The following is an 11,300-nucleotide window of genomic DNA, read 5'->3' as shown; positions in this document are numbered from 1 at the left end:
ACGGCCAGTCCAACCAATCCGAAAATGCCACAAGATATCCGGAGCGGCTACAGGATGAAACCAAGAGCAGACTACAAGGAAAAAGGAGCAGCGACCACATTCAATGCTGACTAGTCCATAAATGACCTCTGCATGACAACCACATGGTCTTCTGTGCACACCTTCACTTATGACCTTTGTGGACATCCAAGCTAACAAGGAGCCACAGGTGGGACAACATGTTCTTGGAAACCTGTTTGCAAAGACAATCTCTTTCCAGAAATCAATGCCCAGCATCTGAATCCAGAATAGATTCATGCAGCAAAACAAACTGGTTTCTTACCTGTAGGAGTAGTTTTGCAGCTTGAGGAATTTTCTGGATTGACATATGATTCTCTCACCTCCACGGATAACTTCATGAATTTGTGACAAGGGGGAGGTGCATCAATGCACAGAAGAGGAAGCCAAAACTACTAGAGGGTCACAAATGAGAAAAAAAGAATCTGAAGATGGTGTCCAGGCTTCCAAGGCATGTGTCTGATGTCATCAGAGGAGTGATATAGCATTAAAAGGTCAATGACGCCCACTAAATAAAAAAAGACCACAGGAAACCATTCTGGACCCAAACACTGGATGGCATGATGATGCACATCATGTCGGTCCAGAAAAATTCTTCACGCTGCAAAACTACTGCTAAAGGTAAATTACTATTTCAGTTTGCTGTGTGAATCTTCTGTAGATTCACACACTGTGCATTATTCCACCATCTAGTGGTTGGGTCTGGAAAGTCTTTTGTTTATTTTGTTTTGCATTTTTCTCTTGGGCATTGAACAGTAGGTGGGCATACCCTTCCGCCATGACATCAGATGCACCCCCATAGGCCTGACTGCAAGGTCACCATTGTTAGATTTATTTTTTCTGCAGTTGGATACGGAAGCAGAGTCTACAGCTCTGAGTCAGAGAACCTGAAGATCTGATGGATAATGGCAAAAACCACAAATATACTGAACAAAAGCATCTTTGGTATAAAAAAAAGTTCTCTGTGGGAGAAATCACGGAAGAAACCCCCAAAACGCAGTTTCTTTCTACTTGGCTTCGACCATGAGGTTGAGAATGGTCAACACAGGGGTGGCAATTGTTGTAGAGTCACTGTTGGTTCCCTGGAGGTCTGAAAAACAACCTTGCTATATGTTCTCCTCAGTGATAACACAAAAGGACAAGGTGCGCAATTTGTGTCGATCCTTGCTGTCCGAAGACACGGACTTGCGGCTGTTCACGTTGATTTTCCCTGCAAGCAGCACGGTTCCGGAGCAAATGGACCCAATCGCAAGTCCCCAAAAGCCTGAATTGAAGAGTTTCAGAGCAACACTGAGGGCCCAGGACCTGAGAGGTATCTCTTGCGGGTCAGGAACTTGCTGACAATGGGTCCAGGAACTGCTGGGTTCAGATCAGGAGGCCAGCTGACTACCCTTTTGAGTCACTCTGGGGTCCTGGGTTCAGGATGGTGGTTAGAGGTCTAGTTCTTCTTCCCCCAGGCAAGACACTAGCAGGCGGCAGGTCAGCAAAGCAGGGTAGCAGTTCCTTGTAGAGCACCAGTCCAGTAGAGTGGCAGTCCTTGTAGCAGTGCAGTAGTCCTTCCTGGAAGAATATCCACATGTCCAGAAGTGTACTGAAGTGGTGGTGCATGAGGTCCTTCTTTTATATGCTGGTGTCCTGGTTCTGTAAGGTGGGAGAAGCTTCTAGATAGTATCTTTTAAGTGCATGGAATTCCCCACCGCCCCTGGCTCAAAGCTGGGTGAGGTGACAGTGTAGGGCCGTTAGGTCCTTTGTGTAAAGACAGGACACAGCCTATTCAGATGTGAGTCTGGGTTCAACTCCGCCTTCCCATCCTGCAAGTGATAGCCCATTCAGTCACACTCTAAGCTCCCATTGTGTGTGGCTCTCTAGGAAGAATACATAAAGCCCAACTACATGACTATGTGACCAGAGACCAAATGCCTAAGGCAAGAAAAGATCTAATTTGTAAAGGTGGCATTTTCAGAATTGTAATTTAAAATCTGACTTCACCATAAGTTAGAATTTTAAATTAGGAATCCAGAGACACCACACATAAACTGGTTATCTGTTCCCATTTGGAAAGCACACATAAAACGGAATAAGGCAACTTCAATATTATCATTTGGGAGGGATAGGCCTTGCAGTAGTGAAAAACACATTTGAGAGTTCTTCACTATCAGGACATTTAAAACTTGAAAGAACATGCCCTACTTTTTACATGCACTGCACACTGCCATCTGAGCTGTCCGGGCCTACCGTAGGGGTGACATGTATTAAAAAGGAAGGGTTGGGCCTGGCAAATGGTTTATTTTTGCAGTGTTTAAATGGCATTTAAATCTGCACACAGGCTCTGCAGTGGCAGGCCTGAGACATGTGTAAAGGGCTACTTGAGTGGGTGGCACAATGAGTCCTGCGGGCCACTAGTATTTAATTTACAGGCACTGGGCACATATAGTGCGAATTTACTCAGGATTTATAACTACATTTTATCTGGGAATTGGGGCTAAGCTAATATTACCATGTTTTAAGGGATGAAGATATGCACGTAGGCACTGGTTAGCAGTGTCAAAGTGTGCAGTCTCAATGCCAGCAAAAACAAATTCAGCAAAAAAAATAGAGGAAGGCAAAAAGTGTTTTTTTGGCGGGGGGGGGAGGGGCGGAGGACCCTGCAGAGAGGTTTAGGTGCAACACTAATGAAACACAAAGAATACTTTAGGTTTTTGGTCAACAATTCATAATACTAATCCAAACTGCTTTTATTTGGGATAAAGTTAGCATGAAGAGAATTTCACATAATGCCTTGCCGTGGTGGCAGGTCACCTCTGAAAGCAGGGGGTACAGGTGTAGTCCTGTGAGACCAGTGCCATGTGAAGACGAGCTGAATGTGGAAGTACAGAGTGTGGAGAAAGTAATACATCCCTTAAAGAACTGGGGCGTTCCCTGAATTTGGAGAACTCCTCAACACCCGAGAAAGGGAGAGTTTTCCTAGGAGTGGCGCTGAACTCGAACACGTGGAGGGTTTTCCCTGTGCAGCAAAGACTCCTTGGATTGATGGCACAAGCTCGTCTCTTCCAGAAGGGTCAGTCTCTTACAAAGATAAAGCTGCTAGGAACAATGGCCTCTTGTTGCCACTGATGCCAGATTGCACAAGAGACCAATAAAGGAACATTTACGGAAACAATGGTCACAGGGAACTGGCAGGGTCTAGTGGTTGTTACAGAGAAGGTACAAAGGGGGAATGCAATGGTGCAACATTCGGAATGTCTCAACAGGCAAGTTATTCAAACTACCGCCCCATCTGGGACCATTATAACAGATGCATCCCACACATGTCGGGGGGCACACATGGGGAAACTGACTATCAGAGGGGAAAGAAAACCACAGGAAGTGATCAAACACATGACTGTGCTGGAGCTCAAGACACTACTTGAAAGAATCCCACCTACACCTCCGAGGCAGTACTGCTGGATCCAGACAACACAACAACGATGTTCTGCCTGAACAAACCAGGAGGGACAGGATCCGATGTCCTATCCAAACCAACGCATGAAATAGGGGCTTAACGGTAACAATCATACGCCTGCCAGGTGTACAGAAGGTAGGAGAGACAGGCTAAGCAGACAAGGAGGCTCAACACAAGAGTGAGGACCACAAACAAGAAGTGGTACACAATTTCACACCAGTGGGGCACACTGTACCTAAACCTGTACACAACATGCACAAAGGCCCAGATTTACGAGAAAATGACGGAGCGTGACTCTGGGCCACATTTGGCAGCACGGTGCCTGTCATTTTCTGTATACAGGGATGCGCGTATTTTTTTTTTTTGATAAAGAATTTTTATTGATTTTTGCAAAAGAAAAAATAACCACGATACAAAGGTCATAACACGATGCCAACGGGCATCCAACATTGGTCGAACCTGTGATCCCAGATAGCACTAATATTAAAGATAACAAATAACATAGTATTCAGGAGCCTAGTGCGGCTTCCCATTTCCCCCATATCCTATTATATTTATTCGGACATCCTCTAGCCTCATATACAAGTTTTTCACTCTGCGCACACCAATCCACTCCCTGTCTCCATTTAGCCAACGATGGGGCATTCTTGGCCTTCCAGTTTGCCACTATGTCCCTCTTAGCCACTAAGCACGCCACCCCAAGGAAAATTCGAACTGGTCTCCTTAGCTCGATGTCACCCATGATCCCGAGGAGGAGGGGTAGAGGCTCTCTCTCTATATTCTCCTGCAACACCTCAGAAATCTCCCCCAGGACCGCTCCCCAATAGGCTACCATGGCCGGGCAGGTCCACACCATGTGGAAGAAGTCAGCTGTAAGGTTTCTGCAGCGAGGGCACTCCGCGTTGGGGCGGAGGCCCGCTCTGTGTAGTTTGTCGGGTGTGAGGTATGCTGTGTGCAAAAAGTAAGTTTGTATCAATCTGAAACGGGTGGCGATCGCCAGGGCCCGCGGGGCCATTAGCGCCTCACCCCATTCCATCTCTTCCATGGGGCCCACCCACCCCTCCCATCTCTGGCGAAGTACCCCCAGGGAGCCCGAGGTGCCGGAGACCAGGGTGCGGTATATCTGGGAAACACCTCCCCTACCTAGGCTCCCCATCAATGCCTTGGCCTCCATGAGGCTGCATTCAGGTATGTTTTCCCCCTCTCGGATGTGTACTGATAAGGCATGTCGGAGCTGGAGGTATCTGTGGAACTGTGTCTTGTTTAATGAAAAGTTTTTCTGGAGATCTTCAAAGGACCGTATGTGTGACCCGTTCCAGACATCGCCTAGTGTGGAGATGCCTATGTTGTCCCAGTTCCGAAACCCCTCCAAGCCCGCCACCTCCACCAATTGCCTCCCATGCCACAGTGGGGTCTGCTGGGTAAGTCGTCCCCACCACCCCGTTGACTTTTGAGCCGTCCGCCATCCCTGTAGAACCACCCTGGTCACATCTGGGACGTCTCGAGAGATCGGACCTCCATAGAGGGTGTCCAAAATCCGTGGGTAACCCATCGTTTGGAGCTCCAGTCGGTACGCCGGGTCTGTCCACCCACCCCCCATCCAGTCATTAATCACAAGTACTTGTGTCGCGAGGTGGTAGGAGTGGATATTGGACATGCCCAAACCTCCATCATATACATCCCTCTGGCAGGTTTTGAGCGCTAATCGTGGGCGGGCTCCGCTCCATATAAATTGACGCACCAATGAGTCCATTTCCCCAAACCATTTCCTAGGGATGGGATGGGGAAAATTTTGCAGGAGGTAGAGGAGCCTAGGAAGGATCATCATCTTATAGAGCGCGATTCTACCGAGCAGGTTAAGGGGGAGTGTCCTCCAGTGTAGGAGATCACTTCTGATTTTTCTGGTTAACGGTGTAAAGTTAAGTTCCCATGTCAACTCAGGGAGAAGTGAAATATACATTCCCAGATATTTGAAGCTATTTCTTCGTACTGGAATGTTTCGCTGCCAGTCCACACAATCCCCGGAGCGGTGTAGGGGGACCAGTAGGGACTTGTCGGGGTTCAGGATCAGCCCCGAGGCTTCCGCGAAGAGGCCCAGGATCTCTAGCACCCGGGGGCCACTTTTAGCCGGGTTGGATAGGTATAGGAGGACATCGTCTGCGTATAGCGCCACACGGTCTTCTGCACAGGCAGGCCAGGACCAGCCCTCGATCAGGGGGTCTCCTCGCAGCAGTATCGCAAGAGGCTCTATCATTAATGCGAAGAGCAACGGGGATAGCGGGCAACCCTGCCGGGTTCCGCGGCCAATAGGGAATGGGTCAGAGACCACTCCATTCACCCGGACTCGAGCTGTCGGTTTGGAGTACAGGAGTCTCACCAGGCCTCGGAATCTGGGACCGAGTCCATTTTTCTGCAAGACCAGTTCAAGGTAAGACCAATCCACTGTGTCAAAGGCTTTTTCAAAGTCCAGCAAGAGTAATGCCAAGTGTGCGTGCGACAGAGTATTGCGATGTGCCAGAGCCAGATGCAACCGCCTAATGCAGTGCCTGGTGCTACGAGTGGGCATAAAGCCACACTGGTCAGGGTGCACTAGTGTAGGTATTATCTCTTTCAGTCTAGAGGCCAGGGTCGAGGAAAGCACTTTGATCTCAATGTTTAGAAGTGAGATGGGTCGGTATGCCGAACAATGTCTCGATGGGGGCTGAGTTTTGGGAATCACTACTATTGTCGCCTGGTCAATCTCGGTGGGAAATCGGCCTAGTTTCTCGGCTTCCCCATACATGTTGAGTAAGTGGGGACCCAGTATATCACTGCATTTGCTATATAGCTCTGCCGGGAATCCGTCAGGGCCGGGGGTCTTGCCCGATGCCAGGCTGGAGATTGCACTGGTGATCTCTGCAAGGCTAATAGTTTCATCTAGCCTGTCTCTTGCCTCCAGGGAGATCCTGGGGAGAGTGATCTCATTCAGGAGGGGAGCCTCTTTCTCAATAGCGGGGCGGGGGTGCATTGCATAGAGGTGGGCATAGTAGGACGCGAAACTTTGTGCGATTTCAGCTGGTGTCCTAGAGAGGGCGCCCGAGGGCTCCAAAATCTCAGGTATAACCCTGCTGGCCAGAGGACGCGCGGCCAGCCAATGTAGGAGCTTCCCATTTTTGTCCCCCCAGCCATATATACGGGCCACCGAAGCTCTCCAAATGCACCTGGCTGAATCTAGCATTATGTGTTTAATTTCTTCTCTAACCATAGTCAGCTGTCTCAGGGCAGCGGCAGACGAAGAAGTCATTTGTTGGCGTTCCAGTCTCAGAGCCCTGGCCTCCAGGTCAGAGATCTGGGAGTTCCTGTCCCGCTCGCGGGTACGGAGAAGGTACTTGGCATGCCCTCTGAGGGTAGCCTTACAGGCGGCCCATAATGATCCTGGGGAGCGGACCGACCCCAGATTCAGATCGAAGTATTGAGTTAGTTGATTTCTGATCTCTTGGGTGTAGTCTTTGTCTTGTAAATACCATGCGTTTAGTCGCCATACTGGGCGTTTGGAGGGATCCGCTCCACCCAGTCGGACCCGCACTGGTGCGTGGTCCGAGACTCCCCGGGGGACTATCTCTGCCCCTGTGACACTCGAGAGGTCCAGAGCAGACATGAATACCAGATCAATTCTGGATTGCGTCCGGTGGGCGGCCGACGTGTGGGTGTACCGGCGATCCCTAGGGTGCCAAGTTCTCCATACCTCGCAGAGGCCAAGGCTCTCGGTCCAACCAGTAAGAGCCGAAGCCCTGGCTAATCTACTGGCCGTAATCCCGCCGGATACATCCAAATCCGGATCGAGAACCGCGTTGAAGTCCCCCCCCCAGCAGGGTGGTCCCCTGGGGCAATCCCACAACCACTCGGCGAAGCGAGTGCAAGAAGGCATCAAGTCTCGTCGGGGGGGCATACGCAGATATAAAATTTATCGGAGTTCCATGAAGAGTCCCCGTAGCCACTACAAATCTGCCCTGTGGGTCGGCCTGTGTTGCTGTGATCACCACAGGCAGAGAGCGGTGAAGTAAAATGGCTACCCCTCTAGAGCCCCTGGAGAAGCCTGCGTGGTATACTCTGTCATACCCTCCCCGTATGAGCATGGGGCACCTAGTCCCAAGGAGGTGGGTTTCCTGCAGAAGGACCACTAAGGGGGAGTATCTGCGGAGAGTGTTAAATACTGCTGACCTCTTAATCTTATCCAACAGACCATTTACGTTCCAAGAAAGAACCTGAGTTAATGAGTGCCAGGCGTGAATTGTATAGGTGGTGCATAGGGCTGAGTGTCAGGCTGTGGACCCAGGGACGACCATTTCAAACAAAACAGTAAAATAATAAGGAAGCTAAGCAACTTCTTCCTATCTAGGCTAACTTCAAAAACCCCTCCCCCCAACCACCCTCCTCCCCATACTCCCACCCCGGAAGCATCTGTCGCCCAAATACCCAACCAAAACCAGACAGCCAGCAGGACTGTCCTTGGGGTGGAGTGGTGGACCCCTCCATATAGTCGGATCAATTACAATTAGTGGTGACCTGCCAAGTCTCAGGTATCTTATAGTAGAAAGGCATGACGCCTTCTGTAGTGACCCTTGTAAGGTCTGCATAGGTGAAACGGACATCTCAAGTCATTTTGGACTCCCATCAGCAGGTGTCAAGTGTGTCATATTAACCAAGGACCGGGGACTGACTCAGGCCGTTATCATCTGCCGTTTGTCCTGGGATCTGAGGCCCAGAAGGGTCAGTGGGTTTCTTCTCTGTTTGTGAGCCAGAATCTCAGATTTCCTCATTGTTGTCCAAATTGTTTGTGTCTTTCGGTCTCCCTCTCCGGGATCTGGTGCGCCTCCGGCTCCTCCGGGGGCCTCCCGGGGTGAGGGGTCCGACCCGAGGAGCCCCCTCCGGGTGCTCCAGGGGCCCCCTCCGGGCACCCATGCCCTCCTCCGTCAGCCAGTCCCAAGCCTCTTCAGGTGTTTCAAAAAAATGTGCTCGCCCGGCCAAGAGGACCTTGAGCCGCGCGGGGAAGAGGAGCATGTATGAAAGTTGCATCGCTCTAAGTTTCTGCTTAACGTGTTCATACGACCGGCGGCGGATCTGAACCTCACGGGTATAGTCTGGGAAAATTAAGATTTTATGGTTCTCCCATTGAAGATCTTCCGACCTCCTAGCCTCTTTAAGGATATTGTCTCTATCCTTAAAGTTAAAGAAGCGCGCAATCATTGGTCGTTTTGGGCCGCCCGGTGGGGGGCGCGGGGCCAATGCCCTGTGGGCTCTTTCAATCGCAAACCAGGGCGAAAGGGACTGGTCCGGCATCCATGCTTTAATCCACCTTTCTAGGAACTCAGATGCCCCACCATCCTCCACGCCCTCCGGAAATCCGATGAAACGCAGGTTGTTGCGTCTTGATCGGTTCTCTGCATCTTCCGCACGACGGTGCAGCTCGCCAGTTCGAGTCTGCAGCTGGGCCACTTTACTTCTAAGGTCAGCTAGGTCGTTTTCAGTCTGGGAGACTCTAGTTTCAACCTCGGTGATCCGGCTCACTGCGTTTCTGAGGTCTTGCCGAACCAGACCCACGTCTTCTCGTACTTCCCCGATCTTAGTCTCCACAGCAGACTGTGATGCTTGAATGGCTTGAAGGATGGCACTCACTCCGTCCGGTGCGGGGCCTCCGCTAGCTGTATCTCCCTCACCTCGCTGGCCAGCCGGTGTCGTGAACTGGTCAATCTTTTGCTGGGAAGATGGAGGTTGCTTGTTCGCCTTGTCTCTCCCCATCATGGCATCAGAGACAGGAGTCGAGTAGTTTTCCAATCAAGTCTAGATCCCTTGCAGGTTTGCTGTTACTGCGATTATGAGTGCGTGGGGAGAGGCATTCAGGCCCAAGCTGTGATCTTCTTCACCTTTGAGATCTGATGAGTCCAGTTTCATCTTGGCCCAGTTGCCAATTGCCATTAGGTATTAAGTGCAAGGTGGGGGGTAGGGCATCTTTCTTCCCTGACTCCTTTCCCCTCCCGCACCCCGTTTTCACTTCGAGTCGGTACCTTCAGTAAAGCCTCGACCGGCCCCGGTGTTAATTACGCTGCTCCAGTGACGCCATGAGGTCACTCAGGGCCATTGCCCTTCCGTTAGTTCGGATCGCAGTGCTGATTTTTCGGCCGTATCGGTAACTTTAGCACAGCCTCATCCTGCCTCGATGTCTCCGTCGCGCTCCGTGGACCCCCGGCATGCCTCCGCCGTCACTCAGGGCACCAGGGAGTCCCTCTCTGCAACCGCCCCTCCGCCTCTCCAGCTCCGGCCAGCGGGGTCCCGGGTACAGCGCAGCCGCTTAGCTCCCTCCGCCGCTGTCCCCAAGTTTGCGCACGGCCGCAGCCTCATCCACACGGCGCTCTCTTCCTCCAGACGCAGTGGCGCCGCCCCCACACGCCGCGGGAGCCGCGCTAGGGTCGTAGCCTCAACCCTATCCAGGGTCCCCTTCTTACCCCGTCGCACCTCTGTTCCAGCGCGTCCGCGTCCGGGGGGATCGCCGGTCCGGCCCCAGCTCAGCCGCGGAAGTCAGTCCCGGCCGCCATTTTGTTTTCGGGGACGGGACGGTCGCGGCTCGACAACGGGGGCTGCTTTCGCCAGGAGTTCCTCGCCAGAGCCTCTCAGGGGCCCAGGGGTCACAAGGACTGTCAAAACGACGTCTCCGGCTCGGTCAGGCCACTCTAACTACGGGCGGATGACGGAGGGGTCCAGAGCACTCTCAGAGTGCGACCGCCATCTTGACGCCCGAAGCCACGCCTAGGGATGCGCGTATTTAATAGAATTCGGTGCACCCCTGTGTTGCCCCCCTGCGCCAGTGCTATATTTGCTGCCAAGCGCTAATGCAGCCACGCTTGCACCATGGTAAAATGATGGCTGCGGTGCAGGGGAGATTGTTTTTGTGCACGATGGGACACCTTCCTACCCAACAACTATCTTCAATGGCCTTTTGCTCTCTATGTGTGCAGCAGGATGCAGCCACACAGAAAGAGCAAAACCGAGCAGAAATGAAAGCATTTCTCCTTGTTGCGCCATACTAACGCCACCTCTGGGGTGGCGTTAGATTTTGGCACTGCGTCAGGTTTATGAAAAAACTCGTAAATCTGGGGCAGCGGCAAAACGCAAAGTGCTGCGTGGGAAGGGGTCATACTTACAAGGTGGCTTAACACCACATGGTAAATAGAGTGCAGTGCATAGCACCACCACTAAAAGTGAAGCTCCGGTGGCGATAGGGCCTTGTAAATCTGGCCCAAAATGTCCAAGCCTCACCTCCCGGTACCCACAAAGCTGGTCAGCGGAAATGCTCTAAGGACGGAATGTCAGAGATCTTTATTTATGCGTTTCATCAATCCACCGTCTGACTGAGAGCTTAAGCTCAGGACAGGACTTTGGCAAAGCCCATCACCTATCAGGACGTAAAGACAATGTCGGTAGAGTGGGTAACGGCAAGTATGGGGTCAGGAAGGGACTCAAAATGACCGCAGTGGACGTAAGTGGTGACAAGCCTGACCGTAGGTGGCTGGAAGGTGATGGGGCTGTTGCTCTTCTAGGGCATGGATGCACAATGCTGTCAGTCTTGGAGTCCTCTGTGGTTTTTGATGTAACCAGGGTTGTGCGATTGGTGGAAACACCAAAAAGAACTGAAAGGAGCGAGTGCACTGTCAGGCCAGCACATCACTAATGCCTGCAGTTCATGGTTCAATAGCTCTTTCTTTCTTGTTTTGTGCTGGATTATGGACCCTGGAGGTGTTTACCAAACAGTTCATCTTTCCCAATT

The 11,300-nt window shown here is 51.5% G+C and overlaps 1 protein-coding gene across 1 annotated transcript in view; it reads left to right on the top strand.

Moving 5' to 3' along the window:
* The window catches only part of LOC138260510 (prolyl hydroxylase EGLN3-like), a 121,200-nt gene that overhangs the window by 93,092 nt on the left and 16,808 nt on the right, over positions 1–11,300 (top strand). The gene's annotated exons all lie outside the window — the stretch shown is intronic.

This window comes from Pleurodeles waltl, chromosome 9, assembly GCF_031143425.1.
Source record: "Pleurodeles waltl isolate 20211129_DDA chromosome 9, aPleWal1.hap1.20221129, whole genome shotgun sequence".
NCBI lineage: Eukaryota > Metazoa > Chordata > Amphibia > Caudata > Salamandridae > Pleurodeles > Pleurodeles waltl.
The sequence above is the reverse complement of the archived record's forward strand: the minus strand, read 5'-3'. Positions and strand labels throughout refer to the sequence as shown.